Raw genomic sequence first — 6,000 nt, 5'->3', positions numbered from 1 at the left:
ATCGATGATGGGAATTGCTCTGGTAATTTTCCTTTGCTCCTCTTTAAAATCATGGAGGAAACAATCCGTATGCTCCACAGTGACAGGTAGTTGAAACCTGACTGCTGCACGTTGCATTAAATTGTGAAAGCCACCTATATCTTCTGGAGGAGAATCCGATGGCTGCGGAATAGGTGCAGAAGGCATGGGAATGATGTAATCATCCCAAGGATCCAGAGTGGTGTCTTTATCCGGTACTTCACCTTCTTCGATATCTTCCTCATCAGAGGAAATGGTATCATGGTGCGATTGTGTGCCCGAACCAGCAGGGTGAAGCGGCGAATTTGGAATGTCCGTATGTGACTCTTCCGTCGGTTGTAAATTAGGAAGAGGTTGTTGTGGAGGAAAGCGTTGGCGGTAATCCGCCAGCATAGCCTGAAGATCTTGAATCAGTGTAGGCGGGAGACGACTCGTTTCTCTACGATCCCAATCCCTTGAGGGATGCCTGTAAACTGGTGTAGCAAGGCCTTCCTGGTAAGCATGCTCATGATAATCTTCTTCCTCATCCACCTCTTGACACTTTATATGCAACTCCGAGGGGTGCCTAGCTATTCCGAAAGGACCCTCATCATCCTCCTCTTCAAAATCATCCCCTTCCGCATACGAGTCCAAGATATGCGAAGGCAGCAAAGGAGAAATATTACTGTAATCCTGTTTATGATAAGTTTTTAACTGAATATGCGTGTACGCAATAGGCGTAACATGAGTAGTTGGTGGAATCACTTTAAGGACACCTCTCGTCGACGGGCTTCCCCTCGTCGACGGACTTGCTGCCTTCTGAGGCGTCGACGGGGTCTTCGCCGTCGTCGACGGGGTCTTCGCCGTCGTCGACGGGGTCTTCGCCGTCGTCGACGGGGTCTTCGCCGTCGTCGACGGGGTCTTCGCCGTCGTCGACGGGGTCTTCGCCGTCGACGGGGTTTTCGTCGATGTTCTCATCGACGATGCCGTTGACAGAACTTCCTTCAAGCTCGACGTCGACGCAATTGTCAGTCAAAAAGTCTTTATACGGTTTAAGTGCAAAGCATACTACAATAAATACACTTAAAAATACAAAATTCATTATAAAAGATTACTACACCTAAAAAACACATTGACACAAATAAATTTAACAGGGCAACGTGCCCAGTTAAAAGCATTAAAAAGGGTACAGTTCATTTCTTCAAGGAACGAATTACCACAGTTAAAAAATTCGCAATGTTAAAAGTTTCCCATACATCATTTAACATCTGAAGATATAAAAAAGCAGGTCTCACTTGAACAAAGCCTTTGTTTCTTAATATAGGAAATAAAAAGCGTTTCCTAATATCAATAAAGTGCTCACAAAAGAAGAAAAAGTGTGTCAAATCCTGAAGGGAGAAATTATCACAAGAACAAGGGCCAAGGTCCAGGGCCCTTTTCCAACCTTTCTTATCTCCAAACAGGAGATGTAATTGATTATTAAATCTAAATCTAGTTAAAAGAAAACGGTGATTTGCATTTGTGACAAATCCTAAATATGGTTCCATGGAGGGTGTTGTTTTACAGAGCTGGTGGGCCCTAACGGTGCCCTTAACCAGCTCATTCCCTTCCCTGTCCATGGTAGAAATGTACATAAATGTTTCTTTACACCATTTAATGTCACCTTTTACCAGGGTCTCTGGAGATTGAAATAATTCAGGTCTACCAAGCTTAATAGCCAGGTTCCGAATATATTTCAGCCAGGGTATACGCAACCCATAGTCTAGCAATGTGCAGTCTCTCAAAATTGTATGATTCAGGTGTAGATCCGGGTTAAGCCAAATGCTAACCCATTTCAATAGCGGGGCCAGGGCAATACTATCTTCTAGAAAACCGATTCCAAGTTCCTGATGGACATTATAGTTAGCAGTTGAGATCGGGACTGAAAGGTTTTTTAAGAACCTATCCTCGACAGTCTGAATGCTTTTGGCATTTTTAATGCCCCATATCTCTGCTCCGTATAAAGCTATAGAGAGACACTTGGCTTTATAAACCTGGATAAGGGCCCTCATTGGTCTGGCACCTAGCTTTCTGGCAAAACCCAGAACACCCACAGTTGCTCTTGAAAAAAACAATCTTTTTTGCTGTTATTTGGGTTACCCAAGAATCTTGGTAGTCAAAAAGAAAGCCCAAATAAGGAAAAGAAGATACCCTGGATAATTGGTGACCCCCGCATTTAAAAGTTTTAGATTTGGCGGATTTAGGGCCAATAACCATGACATGTGATTTAGCAAAATTAACAGATAAATCCAAAGCCTTCATAAAATCAGCAAATGAATCGAGCAGTAGCTGAAGGCCCTCTCCCGTTCTTGCGACTAGGGCGGCGTCATCAGCATATAAAAGGGCAGGGATTAAACATTTCCCTGCACGGGGGATATCGTTACATGAGGCGATTAGGGTGTTGTCTAGTTCATTTATGTACAGTGTAAAAAGAAGAGGTGCCAAGATGCACCCCTGTCTAACCCCATTAGATATGGGTATATCTTTTGTACAATTACCCCTTTGGTCATAGCGAACTGTTGCCTATAACTCTCTATGTAGATCCGCTAAGAAGTAGACGATGTCTTTGTCTACTCCAAGGGATAGGAGCAGGGACCACAGTTTTGACCTATTTACACGGACGCAATTGTCAACGGAGCCTTAGACGTCCTAGGAGACATGATAGGTGACGATATCGAAGTAGTGGAGACTGTAGCCGTCGACAGAGGAGCAGCAGAAGTCACAGAGATAGTATAAGATGATCCCACTGACAAAGTCTTAACCTGAGATTTACTCACGGTTTTAGTAGTTGAAGACTTCTTGGATCTGTCAGAGTCTTGTGACTTCTGTGAATGGTCAGAAGTTACATTAGAGGCCTTATGACGTTTTCTCCCTTCACTGGAAGAACTATCAATTGATCTAGCTCTCTTGCTAGATGTCGAGGCCCTGTCATCCTCCTCAGCCGAGGAAGATTTCAACCATAACAATACTCTTGCCTCTCTGTCCCTTAAGTTCTTAAGAGGGAAAGTCCGGCAAATTCTACAGTCCTTAGCAACACGCTTAGGATGAAGACAGTAAATACACTCCTCATGCTGGTCGTCTACATGGACCCTCTTCTTATCACAGGTCCTGCAGGGTCTAAACAAAGCTTTTTTGTCAGACATTACTGAAGAAAAGAAGAAACTGAGTAGGCACTCAGGGAGACTCCCTTTCACACGACGTGCGGTGAAAATCTGAGGAGAGCTGGCTCTGCTGAGAGGGTTCTAGAAGGGTGCTGTGTGATTGGTTGTTACCAATTCTTGGGTTATTTTACATAACAAAGTAGATAGGCTTCTAAGATATAGGCCTTAGGGCCTTTTTTCTTTGAGCCTACTACTACTACTAATTATTTTTTGGCACTACTTTTTTTTTTATCTACCGAGACTCCAGCCTCGGCGACGGGGAATGATTCAGGCATGTGAATCTATGAAAGATACCCCAATACTGGATAATGGTGTGTATGCGACAAAAGCTGTCAAATGTTTTTTTCTTGTTGAGCAGGTATTCAGGAACTGTTGCAGTACATTAAATATTGTTCAGGTGTGGAAGCGGTGGCTTTGATAAAGGGGAAACTGACTTAACTTGTAAAGTAAGGTACCTTCTAGGTTTGTCAGTGGTGATGCTTTCTCATGAGGAAATGCAGTCCAGGTAGACTGGTCAGATTGTGGCAAAGGAAGTTCTTGAACTTATAGGCATGATACGGAGTTAACTTTTGTAGCTTTAAATGCTGTACCACTTTGTTTGTGATATATATAGTGTCATCATATGATGGGTGTTCAGCACGAAGGATGGAGAACGCAGGTAAAAGAGGAAGGGGAAAAGTGTACGAAAATAAAGTTTTGTGCTCTATGGTTGGACATACGCTACATTGTTTTTCAGTTTAGTATAAGTGAAAAACAGTGGTGTTTTCCGTCAATAGTACATGGACTGATTTGACCAACTGCTTAATTTTTAAGAATCAAAAGGAGAAAGAAATTGAATATGCTACTTACCAGTATGCATCTGTTCTTGGCATGTAGGGCTTCTGACATTCATATCTGTGCATAGATCGCCGCCTAGTGTTGGGTCCGGATGTTTGCACGTTGTTGTCCTGGAAGAGTCTTCGAAGTATCCTTGGATAGGTGACTCCTCCCCTGGACTACAGTGCGCATGGGCATCCTCTCCATCCTCAGATTGTTTTTCGCCATTGTGGCAGTGATGGAGTAGATACAGAAGGTGATGACCATGCTTACAGTAATTCTGAGAGCTGCAGCTGCTACAGGCGCCGGGGAGGAGGGAGGGCGATATGAATGTCAGCAGCCCTACATGCCAAGAACAGATGCATACTGGTAAGTAGCATATTCAGTTCGAGGCATGTGGGCTGCTGAATTCATATCTGTGCATAGAATACATAGCAGTGCCCTCTATTAGCGGCGGCTACCAGTGCCAGCTGCACCGGTCTGAAAAAGAGTTTTGAGAACAGCCTGTCCTACAGCTGCCTGCTGTTTTGATTGCACATCTACACAATAGTGTTTGGTAAATTAACAGATAAATCCAAAGCCTTCTGTAGTGGACCAGGTGGCTGCTCTACATATATCATGCAGGGGAATGTTTCCTAGGAAAGCCATGGAGGCCCCTAACTTACGTGTTGAGTGGGCTCGTGGGGGAATCGTTAATGTGCGTTTAGCCTTTTGATAGCAAATTTGAATACATTTAACGATCCATCTGGCTATACCTGCTTTGGAGATAGCGTTACCTTTGTGGTGTGGCGCAAAGGCAACGAAAAGTTGTTTTGTCTTCCTAAAGATCTTAGTCCTGTCGATATAATACATGAGGGCTCTCTTCACGTCTAGTGTATGGAGTGCTCTTTCTGCGACAGTTTGTGGGTTTTGAAAGAAAACAGGCAGTTCAATAGTCTGATTCATGTGGAACTGCGATACCACCTTGGGCATGAATTTGGGGTTGGTACATAGTACGACCCTGTTGGCGTGAACCTGTATAAATGGCTCTTGAACGGTTAGTGCCTGGAGTTCACCAACTCTTCTTAAAGAGGTGATCGCTACTAGGAAAGCTACTTTCCAGGTAAGAAATTGAAGCTCGCATGAGTGTAGAGGTTCAAAGGGTGGACCCATCAGGCGTGTGAGGACCAAGTTGAGGTTCCACATTGGAGCCGGTGGGTGGCTTGGTGGAATGACTCGTTTGAGTCACTCCAAGAATGCTTTGATGGCAGGCACTCTGAATAAAGAGAGGTGCTGCCTAGTCTGCAGATAGGCTGATATTGCGGTCAAATGGACACGTATAGAGGTGTACGCCAGATTGCATCGGTATAGGTGTAAGAGGTAACAAATTATGTTTTGTACGGATGCGTCTAGCGGGTTAATGTCATTATTAGTACAATAAATGACGAACCTTTTCCATTTGGCTGCATAGCAAGCTCTGGTAGTGGGTTTCCTGGCTTCCTTAATGATGTCCATACAGTCAGGTGGCAGGTTTAGGTAGCCAAACTCTAGGACTTCAGGAGCCAGATCGCCAGGTTCAGCTGTTGCGGATCTGGGTGCTGAATCTCTCCATGGTTCTGCGTCAAATGCGCGGGTTTGATCCGCAGCCTTTGATGCGGCACCACGGAAAGTTCGAGAAAGGTGGAGTACCACGGCTGGCGTGCCCACGTTGGAGCAACCAGGACGAGTGTCAGTGAGTGTTGTCTGAGTTTGCGTGCCACCAGCGGTATCAGTGGTGCTGGGGGAAAGCGTACGCAAATCTGCCGGACCAGTTCATCCATATCGCATTGCCCTGCGACTGCGGATGTGGGAACCTGGCGGCAAAGCTTTGGCATTTTGCGTTTTCGCTTGTGGCGAATAGGTCTATCTCTGGATGACCCCACTGCTAGAAGTACGGTTGGAGTACTGATGGGTGTAACTCCCACTCGTGCATCTGGTGGCTGTGTCTGCTGAGCAGATCCGCCATCTG

This window comes from Triturus cristatus, chromosome 7 (assembly GCF_964204655.1).
Source record: "Triturus cristatus chromosome 7, aTriCri1.1, whole genome shotgun sequence".
NCBI classification, from domain to species: domain Eukaryota; kingdom Metazoa; phylum Chordata; class Amphibia; order Caudata; family Salamandridae; genus Triturus; species Triturus cristatus.
Note: the sequence above shows the minus strand (reverse complement) of the source record.